Below are 12,015 nucleotides of genomic sequence, written 5' to 3'. Positions count from 1 at the left end.
ATTTTTTACTCTACTTGGTAGCAGTTTGCCAGTTTGTACAAAATACAAAATGCAATTTGTACAAAATAAAATTTGTGAAAAATACAAAACCTTTTTTTTTGATATTATGATCAAATATGTGAAGATTTCTTTAACATGTGAAGTACATCTAGTACATGATATGAATTGGGCAATACATTCTATTTATAAAAAACAGTTGGAATTACTTTATTCCATATAACAATGGGGAAAAAAAAAAAGTGCTAGGATAAAGACCTTTTTTCTGTTCTTGTATATATAAACCTACATTTATTGGAAAAAGAATTAGGTAGACTTCATGCCCCTTTTTAACATTTGTCTCTTCAAATGTTATCATGATGTAATTTCTTGATCCAGTTGAATCTATATAGAGAATCATAGAATCATTAAGGTTGGAAAAGACCTCCAAGATCATCTGGTCCAACCATCACCTTACTACCAATGTCACCTACTAAACCGTGTCCCTAAGCACCACATCCAACCTGTCCTTGAACACTCCCAGGGACGGTGACTCCACCACCTCCCTGGGCAACCTGTTCCAATGCCTGACTACTCTTTCTGAGTAGAAGTTTCTCTTAATTTCTAATCTGAACTTCCCCTGGTGCAATTGAGGCCACTCCCTCTAGTCCTATCACTAGTTATCTGTGAGAAGAGGCCAACCCCAGCTCCCCACACCTTCCTTTCAGGTAGTTATAGAGAGCAATAAGGTCTACCCTGAGGTTCCTCTTCTCCAGACTAAACAACCCCAGTTCCCTCAGCCGCTCCTCATAGGACTTGCGCTCCAGGCTCTTCACCAGCTTCGTAGACTTTCTCTGGACATGTTCCAGGGCCTCGAAGTCCTTCTTGTAGTGAGGGGCCCAAAACTGAACACCGTACTTAAGGTGTAGCCTCACCAGAGCAGAATACAAGGGGATAATCACCTCCCTGGTCCTGCTGGCTACAATATTCCAGATACAAGCCAGGATGCTGTGGTCTTCTTGGCCAAATGGGCACACTGCCAGCTCATGTTCAGGTGAGAATCGACCAACACTCCCAGATCCTTTTCTCTGCACAGCTTTTGAGACACTCTCCCCCAGGCCTGTAGTGTTGCATGGGGTTGTGGTGACCAAAGTGCAGGACCTGGCACTGAGCCATGTTGAACCTCATCCCATTGGCCTCTGCCCATCGACCCATCCTGTCCAGGTCCCTCTGAAGGGCCTTCCTACCCTCTGGTAGATTGACACTTCCCCCCAACTTGGTGTCATCTGCAAACTTACCGAGGGTGCACTCAATTCCCTCATCCAAATAATCAATAAAGATATTAAAGAGGATGGGTCCCAAAACTGACCCCTGGGGAACTCCACTTGTGACCAGTTGCCAGCTGGATTTAACTCCATTCACCGTTCACTCTGTTCACTCTCTGGGCCTGGCTGTCCAGCCAGTTTTTAACCCAGCAAAGAGTGTATGTGTTCTATAACCTATACTAGTAAAATTACTTTCAGAAATGTTAAAAATACATCTCCATAAGTAGTCACAGAAAGCTTTATGTAGACCAAAGATCTGGATTCTTGTAGAGAATAGGAAATAAACACATTCTTAATTAGCAAAAAGACTGCTTCAAATACTAAGTAAAGTGACTGTTTAATTAACTCATTAACATTGAGATAGATAATGGAAATAAGAATATGATGTTATTCTTTGTAAAATGTGAAATCAAAATTACACAAATTTAGATTTAAGAAAGGTAGAATGTGATTATTTGATTTTCTTTTTCCCACATCATGTCCACTCTTCACTATGGTAGAATATAAAAACAAAAAAGAAGGACAGTGCTTGAGAGGCAAATAAAATGGAAAAGGAGCATAGGGAAAATACTTCAGAAACAAATATTTTTATTAGGTGATTCTAAAAATTACACTTTAAAAAAAAAAAAATTTTTGGAAGCTGAAATAATTTTAAGTACCACAGTCATAAACTTTCACAGTACATCTTTGTCAATTTTGACAGTATTAAGAGGAAAACATACCATAGTATTTTGCAAATAAGAGGTATCTGAAGCACTTAAAACAACCATCTGCTTTTCAGATTTTTATGATATTTGATAATGATGTTTGTTTGTTTCCTCTGTATTACCTTTTGATGTACACGATGGAGGTGATTCAAAACCTAATCAGGAAAATATATAAGAAACTTAATGAAAAAAAAAAAAAAACCTTCATTTTTGAGACTAAATCAGATCTAAAGCTCTGGCAATAACAAAATGTATGGATCTGGGTCACAACTTTTACCTGCAGGCCTTGCAGAGAGTGTAGAAGAACGTAGAAAATGCTATCATGCAATTATTTCCAAATGATGGATAACCATATTCTTCAAATACTAACATTGTTATTTCATACTCTTGTTTATCTTATGCAAACTCCTGCATCTTGTACAAATAATCTTATACAAAAGTACAGAATAAATAAGTAGATCAATAGTAGTTCAGCACATATAAAACACCGCAACGTTAAGTACACAACAATGTGTCGACCACATTAGGTTGGGCTAACTCGAAGCAAGATGACCTGAGATATCTGGAAGAGGTGAACTGGAGCTCTCCACAGGTAAAAAGGTCAGAATAAATAGCCTAACTGCTAGTAGCTGATAATTTATAGCCTATAAACTTATGATTCCATGCACAGATTTATATAATGTTACATAAGTGCTTAAGACAATAAAAGAAATATCTGGCATTACAAGACTTTGAGATCTGTTAATGAAGGAGTTCATGTCGTCTTGAACCTTTTCATAACTGAGCTGTTAGCGAAGATTTTCTGTTGTAGGAGTATAAAATTACCTACTACCCTGGTTGTTAAAGTAATACTTTTAAAAACAAACAAACAACATCTTTCCTGTTCTTTGCAATGTCACTACCTGTCACCAGTGCTTCATATCTACTCCATTGTTATTTATTTACTCAGTATATTACGTCTTGAGATTTAGTAATGCTTGTTCTTTCTATTTTACTAGTCTGACTGGGGTGGAGATAGCTTTCTTCATAGCAGTTTGTGTGGTGCCGTGTTTTCTATTTGTGGATAATGCAGTGGTATCAATTCACTAATATTTTGGCTCTTGCTGATCAGTGCTTGCACAGTATCAAGTTGGTTTTTTGTTGTTGTTGTTGTTGTTTTTTTCTCTTTTTCCCACCCTACCACCCCAGTGACTGGGCATGGTCAAGAAAGTTAGACAAGGACACAACCAGGACAGCAGACATGAATTGGCTGGAGGGAGGATATTCCATACAGCACCATGCTTAGCAATGAGAACTAGGTGCTTGGTCTTTCCAAGGTAGCCATTGTTTGGAGAATGATCGAGTATTGGTCTGCTTGTGGAAGGTGGTGAATGAATGACTTTGCATCATTTGTTTGTTTTTATAGTCTTTCCTTTACCTATTAAATTGTCTTTGTCTCAACCCAAGAGTTTTCTTGCTTTTGTTCTTATTTTATCCTACATCCCATGGGGCTGGGGGGAAGCCAGTGTATGAGTGGTTGTGTTGGTGCTTGGCTGCTGACCGTGGTGAGTGTCAACAGAAGAGCATGGTATCTCTGTGTGTCAAGATGAGGCACTGGGTGTGAATGTATTTGTTTGTATCCAACTATACTGCAGAGATGGTATTCATTTCAAGAAAGTCATGTTCAGAAAAGGAAACCATGAGCTGTTTTTCATTGCTGAGCAAATAAGGGACTAGATCACCAGAACCATGCCCAAGCATGCTTGGCAAATGTTCTCTGACACAGTCAGTAGTTTTACCAAGCTTTCCATACAAAAGTTTAGAGGGGAACATGTTTCTCACTCTTTACTAAGTCAGGATGATCCAAGTTTGGTTGAAGACTTAGTAAACACGTAAGCTTGGGATCATTATCGGACTTGTTTTGAAAAAAATAAAGCAAAATAATATATGTATATAAAGCAGGCTTTTAAATGTTGCAGGGCATGCACAACTTTATAAGGCCAATGGTCAATATATTGAAATAATCTCAATAGGATGCTGTCTCAATGGGAGATACCACTTAGGAAGCATACAGAAGCCTGGCTGCCCCCAAGCCTGGTACCTCTTTTACCCATTAACTCAGATTTGAGAAATCCTTCTAGAGCTCCTTGTCATTAGTGTGTCTAACAACTACCCAAATCTTAACCTCAGCAGTAAATTTGGAGATTTCATTGATTGCTCCCTTCCTTAGGTCATTGTTGAAGAAGCTGGGTAAAAACAGTTCCAGCACCAGTCCTTAAGAGGCTCTTTTCTACCCTTAAAAGTGATAATTATGCTCTCTCCTTTGCTTTCTATACATAAACTGGCTTTATGAGATCCCATTAAGGGACCAATCCATTAGTTTTCTGGCAACTTTCTGTTTTGTGGCAACTCTCTATTGTGGCAAAGTTTCTTTAATAATTTTCCACATGGAATCTTGTCAAAAGATTTTGAAAATCAAGGTATGTCCACCATATCCCTTTATCTAAATGCTTGTTGGCACCCTCATAGCAAACCAGCATATATTTCCAAAGTATTCTTGAATTAAAGGCTGTGCAAAGCTGAGTTCAAATGGCATACATTTTGTTCATCCAGAAATATAGATGTTAAAAAAAATATTGAACCTAATTGCTTATATTCCCCTTTAAAACAAAAATTTATTCCTCTTTCAAACAAAAATAAGTTTATGTCCTTGAATTTATCTACCATAACATGACTTTTCACTCACAATTTCTTTCAACAGAATGTTTCTTTTAACAATCATATTTACCAAGATTATTTCATCACTGTTACAGGCAAAATTTCACGTTACTGTAGAAAAGAGAAACCAGTATGTTCCTTTAAGAAATAAAAATGTTAACATTTAATACCTGAATTACTGGTACTTGAGAGAAAACTTTCTTTGCACATTATGGCAGACCTATGTCTATGCATCTTGATGTTTTTTTTTTCTTATTTTTTTTTAATTTGTTGTTGTTTAACTTTTCTAATATTTGTGGTTTTTGCTTGCTTGTGTTTTTTATCTTAGTTTACAGGGTTTTCACATGGATTTTCTTTTTCTTACACGTTTCTGGCATGTCCTTCTAAATGCTCCTATAATTTTGATGATGGTAAGTCTGAATTTTGCTTTGGCAGAATATCTTCTAATTATCTGTAATTTTATTTTTTACTGCAAAACTGAACCTTTCAGAGGATATTATTTATTTGAAATCAGATGAAAAATTAGCTTTATTAGTTTTATTTAGCAAATGGTCTGTCTTCCTCTCGGTAACTTTTGAACAAGCAGGTGTATTCTGTTGACTTTCCCTGGGGCAGTTTGAGTGCTACTAATTTTCCCACCTTCACTGTTTCATAACTGTCATTTTTTTCATGCTGTCTTAGAAAATAGTTCAGAAATAATTTTGAAATGAAGATATTTCTAATTATTTTGTCTCACATAATTGCCAAAGCAACTTAAATTGTAGTTTTATGTGAAATATAAATGGTATTTATAAAGCCATTATCCTTTTATTTCATAATTTTTTACAGGTTGTACAAATATTATTCTTGGGTAGTCATATTATTATTTAATAGGCATTTTGCTAGACTGGTTCACCCTGAAAAATTGCCCTTTTTCTTTATATTTTACTATTCATGTGATCACATGTGACTGTAATGAAAATCATTGTTCTGGGAGATTATGCTGTTTTCAGCCTCCATATACTCTCTATTTTGAAAACACTGCAAAAATGTAGGTGATAATTTGACTTTCTAATTTATGGTCTCCTTTTCCTCTTGGATAAACTTGATCTCAAAGATATTCAGAAAGATGTAAGACCAAATATTGATCTTACTGGTATAAGCAAGACATTAATGCATCGAAATGAAATTGTAAGCCTGCTGAAGAAACTCAGATGTTTCCTACAGTGTAGGCAAACAATTTATTTAAGAAATAAGGGAAAAAGTACATTAACCTGATATATTTTTCATACCTGTTCTTTTAGGAGGAGTCATCATCTATCAGGGTTATTCCTTTTGCTTCTGGAAAAAAAATAGAAACTCAGGCTTAATATTTTTGTTACAAAAGATGTAGGACTTTTCTAAATAAACAGATTCTGGATGTTACATCTAAACTGCCCTGCCACCTTAAACCTCTGAAAATTAGGATACTTGTTCCTCCAGAGCAGTCTTGGAGGCTTGCTTCTAGTAGACTGTCCTGGAGTCTTTTTGTTCCCCAGAGAATAATTCTAATGACTAAATATACATGGATTTTTTTTTTTTAATTAGTAATAGAAAAACTTTAAATTATAATTGTACCCTGAAAATAATGCCTTAGAAAGTATGTATTTCAACTTAAAGCTGGTTATTTTTTGACTGAAAATAATTCCATTTTCCATTCATAGTTTAAAGAATTGACAGAAGTATGAAAGATGGAATGGCATTCTTTTTTATCAACAGAATTGCCAGTTTGGTTTGCCTTCTGTAATCATTTATCACTTATATATGTCAATGGAAAAGAACAGAGATCTCTAATCAAATTGCAAGACTAATAAGCTGACTATTAAGAGAGCTGGCTATTGGCTGCTTCTACAAAGCTGGGAAAAATCAGGGGTTTTCATTGTCAGTGTACTAACTATAGCATTTTGACACTATTATTGAAATAAATGAAATACCTGCTAGCTGGAAATGCAGAAACTTTTATACTTGTACTTTTTGCAATGTAAGATAGACAAATACAAACTAGAATGCTGGTTTATTTGCAAACTTCAGAATTCTGCCTTGTGGAATTATGCTGAAGCTGAAGCATCCTATTCTCATTGCCTGTTTCTCATTTTATGTGAGAAAATTGTATGAGATCTGAAATACAGGGAATTTTAAAAGACCTATTTTTGGCTGCGTTGCCATTTGGTCAGTTTCTTTTTCTTTTCCTTTTTTTTTTTTTTAAATCTTACCAATGTTTTTACTTTTACCGTGTTTCAAAATGACCTAAAAAGCAACTGTTTTGCTCTTTGATTTTTTTTTATGTATTTTCCCCCAAAGAGTATCAAGTCTGTCAGAGCTGATTTACATTCGTATGTAAATCCTTCCATGCAGAGTAGTTCTGTGCCTCGGTTGACAAGTTTTTATCATTTTTTTTCAGTGGTAATTCTTACTTTTAAAGAAGACAAAGTGAAGCTGAAAGCCTGTCAACGATAAAAGCTATACAATTTTAAATATCATTGTTAGTATATCATGTGCTGTTATATTTGATGCTGTGTGTTTTTCCCCATTTTGGGTAGAATTAAAATAAGAAGTCACAATTGTTTTAATAACACAAGTTATAAACCTTTTTTTCCTATTCAGCGTGTTGAGAGTGTTTATGTTGTTTCAAAAATAGATAGATATTTTCATTTTTGTAGCACTTACAATGGGTAATGATGAACAATATCAACACAGTGACGAAAATTTGAACTCCTGCTCAAATAGTTCAGTCCAATTATATGAACTTTTGAGAAAGTAATTACATGCCTAGTTGATTCCATTTTTGAAATCCATGAGCATTTTCCTCATCCTTCTGTGTTATCTGTCAGCTCCTATTAAAATAATTATCACAAAAAAAAAAAATAAGAAACCCACTGTACATTCTATTTCTCCATCGTCTCATCAAACGTCCAATGTGAAAAGTTAATTTGGTGCAAGAAGCTAAATGCATTACCACAAAGGCCTAACCTGGATGCATTTTAACATGTGTTTAAAAGACTATAAATTATCTTTGCTCGGTAGTCATTTTGTGGGTAGAGGACAAAAAATAAGAGTGATCTAATCATTTAGTGATCAAACTTTTGATCTGTGCTATCTTGTTTGGGGATCTTGAAAGATTCCGCACAATCATTTTCTTATCATACCTTTCATCCAAAACAATTTGAAAAACATTGAGCCAACATGTAATTGTTGCCCTACAGTTAGGTGCAAAGTGGGATTTTTCAAAGCAATCTGCACTGATGCAATTCTTCTACCAGTCAAGCTCAGCTTCTGCTGAAAGATTTACTGTAGATTTCAAAAAGAAGACCAAGACTAAAGCTGACTGTTTTTCAAAGGCCATGCCAGGGTATTTTTAACATAAAAAAGTCTCACTGTCAACTTGCTTTGTAATACCTGCATTTAGAGAGAGCAGTCTTATCCTTACATTTGACATATTGAGCACTAGGTAAATATTTATTGGAGCTCTTCTTCAGCTGCTTTGGTCTCAGTTTGCTCCTCATTTTGGTCACTGTTTAGAGGAGAGATCTGCAGGGATTTCAGACTTCTTCTTTTCCTTCTTTCTATCTTATCTTTTAAATAAAGTATTCTCTCTCTGACCTGTGTATCTTGTTTCCCTTTGCTCTGGCTAATGTGGTCAACCAGCAGTAATGCCTGCGAGGTGGTAACATAACATAATAATAGAAATACTTCAGGGTTTATTTTTTATGGTGTGCCTTCTAGAATCTCAGTCAGCTAAAAGCGCTGTCACATCCATAACACAGCTACACAGGAGTACAAATGTGTTATAAAATCAAATTGGATTTTGCACAGATTTCCCAAATTGGGAAAAGCCTTTGGAGAAAGGCTTATGGACAAGCTATCTTAGTTTTTGTAGTGTTTATTATATAGGTTAGAAATAGAGATAATTATTGCTTCCACAGTTCTAAGAGAAGAGATTATTTTTAAATATGTGTTTGCCTAAAAAAAAAAAAAAAAAAAAAAAAAACATATTTGTGAAGATAATCTGGAGACTGGGACTTGAAAAGCACTTGAATTTAGGAGAAATAGGTGCTATTCCCATATTTCATAATTTAATGGCCTTTTAAGTATCTTCAGCTAGCTGATCTGCAGAACAAGGAATACTAAGTACTCAGTAGTTGAAAAAACACCTATGAAATGCATGCATTGATGTTTAAATTTTTATTTTAACAAGAAATTTCCCATTTCTCATGGTGTTACTTTGAGTCACAAAATTTTAAATATGTATCAAGAATAAGATTTTGCTAGCTAGCATTGACAATCTTTGGAAAGATCTCTGGAAACTGCACAAAAAAAAAAAAAAAGAGGATGCATTTTTAAGGGTGGTTGTTAAATACTGAAAACATTGTATATTCAAAACTAGTGTTTTTACTGGTACTTCTTTTGAGACTAGATTTTGTAAATATCTTGAAATGGTTTACATAGGATGAAAAGGGGTTAGACTAACCTACATCTAAGCCTTTGTTTCAGATCTTTTTCTTTTCCATGTCTTGTGGCCCCTTGACATAAAAACAGATATGATGTCTTTATTCCAAAATTTCCTGGGAAAAAAATGCATTCTGAAAAAAAAAAAAAAAAGCCATATGCCTAGGACAGAAAAAGTAGACAGCATTTATTCTGTTATTGTGAATAAAAACTAAGAAATAGGAAAATCTTTCCTCTGCCATTTTTCTTTTCCTTTCAAGATTTCCATATTGGCCTACAAGGCACAAATCTGTGTGCACATTGATGTTGCTATAATTGGTTTTATTCATAGGAACTATTATACTGTGACAAATTTACTGCTGTTTTCAGCTATTGCTCCATTATTAATACACTAGCTTTTACATTAATTAAATCAGAGGAGCAATAATGCTGTTACTTCCTTTTGATCCTTGTCCTTTACCTACTAATTTTGCTAATCAGCATTATCAGTCAAGTTAAGACTCTGATTCTTTCCCGTGTGCCATATCTGTGCCTACCTCAACCTATCTAGTTCTCACAGAGAACTTTGCATTGGTGTGTTCTTTTAATTACTCAATTGTTAGCCTAGATAGTGTTTTAGTTTCTCATTGTTATTATTGTGATATTGTTCCCATGATCCACAACTTTTTTCTCCTTACAGTAAGGGACATATAAGGAAAACACATTTATCTAGGATGCAAAACTGACTAAATAATTCATTATTGACTATATAGCTTATTTTCAGAAGGGAAGCTCACCTAGTTTTAATTACTTAAAAATTAGAGTCCATGTTAAAATATTTATCTATGACGTTGCTTTAGTCAGTGAAGAAAGAATAGTTGCCTCCAGAGGAAAATTCTTCCCCTCACCATTAGATCTCTAAAGTTAGATGAAAGTCTTCCTCTTTCAGTGTTTGCTGCCAGCTCTGTATTCACTTCTGCTGAATTAAACTGGATTAATCACAGATTTCCTTTCTGGATAGTCTTATTCTGCCCCACTTTTTATTATAATCTATTAAGACACATCTCTCTGATTCTGACTTAAGATAGGATTCTCTGATTCAACATTGGGAACTTCTGGAAAAGTACATGAATGTTGCACTTAGCTACGTGAAGTTAGGCAAAGTAGTGATTGATACAGAAAGGAACTTCAATCCTGACATGTAGAATCTTTCTGGACCAGCTTAAACAAGGGGAAGTTAGGTTATGTTGGGTTACGTTTTGTTGGGTTATGTTTGTTAGTTTCTTGGAAAAAAAAAAAATTAAAAAATCTTCCAGGTTTGGGGAAAGGTAATATATTCCAGCTTTGCCTTCCATGCAGATTTTATTTTTTTTCACCACATAATTCTGAAGAATTACAGCTGTTAATGACAGGAGTGAATTTTGATTACTTTCCTGATATGGGTCAATTCACATGGAAACAAATTGTTTCCCAGCAATCCATTTAAATCATTTCATTGACCAGTTAATTTTAATACATGTTTCTGAACCCTCTTCAAGGGTTCAATGAAATCTATGGAATTTTTATTTATTTATTTATTTATTTTGGTTATATGCTTATTGGAAGTCAGAATTTAATTAAATTATGAACGCACAAAGCAGCATAGATATTAGCTCATGAAATAGTAATCTAAAACTCCTCACGATCTATTTTGCCAGAATCTCAGCATGATCTTCCACGTAAAGTAAATGTATCAGTTATTTGATTGCATTCAGTTGCCCTTTACTGAATTATTTTGTGCAGTATACATCCTGTCCTTATAGTGATCATCCCCGTGAAACTTATTTCTTGTTAGCTGTTTATATGAAAGTTCTTGGTAGTCTCAGGCAACTCCATGAGCAGATCTTCACACTGCCAATAAATCTTCCAATGTGAGAAGACCTGCCAAAACTCAACTCAGATTTTTCAGCAGTCGTCATTCAAATATATACATAGAACCCTATTTTGGGCAGTGCTTAAGGACTGAAAGGAGAGATCAGTGTCCAGCTGCCTTCTCTGTCTTCCTACCTCGGACATACCTTAAACTAGTGAAGCTCTATATCACCTAGGCCATTGGGCAATTGTACTTGTTACATGACTCTGAAATCTGTTTGTTTGTATATTATCTCAAACTGTATGGCTTCAGAGGGAAAATGGAGACATTCCTCCTTCACAGCTTTTACTTGACTAAAAAATACAAGTCTTTCCAAAACTGCTGCTTTTTCTGATCACTTCAAGGAATCAGGTCAGTCATTTGTTGAACATTTTTGCGACCTACAACATAGTATTTTCACCGTCCCTAGACCAATTTAAAGAAAAGTTACTCGTGTCTTTAATACAGTATGCACTTTTAAAATTTTTGGATCTTTTCTAAGAACATCAGGATAAAAAATACCATCCTAGACAACTGAAGATTGAACAAGTCCTCTAAACTGGATTATCCTGGAAATAGGTGAAAATAGAGCGTATACGAAGTCTGTGTAGTCTTCTGTTAAATCACAACTCATCTGCCAAGCTATATCTTCCTGCATCAAATATGTTTTGCAAGACATTTACAAAAAAAATACAACAGTAGTGTTGTGTATTATGCCATTCAAAATCAAGCAATTTTAAGTAACGGGTTACACAAACAAGCACATTTTTAACTGCTATAAATACTGATACCTTATTTAGTAAATCAGACAAGTGTTTTTCATTTCATACAAAGTTTGGCACTGTCACATATTTTCCTCATCCTCAATATGTGCAGTTAGAAGAGTTAAAGATAAGCAATATGCATTTTTTAAATTTTGAAATACAACACTGCTGGAAAGTTGTGCTTCTGTATGAGCTCCTATTTAAAATTCTGT

The sequence above is a fragment of the Cygnus atratus genome, chromosome 1 (assembly GCF_013377495.2).
Source record: "Cygnus atratus isolate AKBS03 ecotype Queensland, Australia chromosome 1, CAtr_DNAZoo_HiC_assembly, whole genome shotgun sequence".
NCBI lineage: Eukaryota > Metazoa > Chordata > Aves > Anseriformes > Anatidae > Cygnus > Cygnus atratus.
This window is presented reverse-complemented; position numbering follows the sequence as displayed.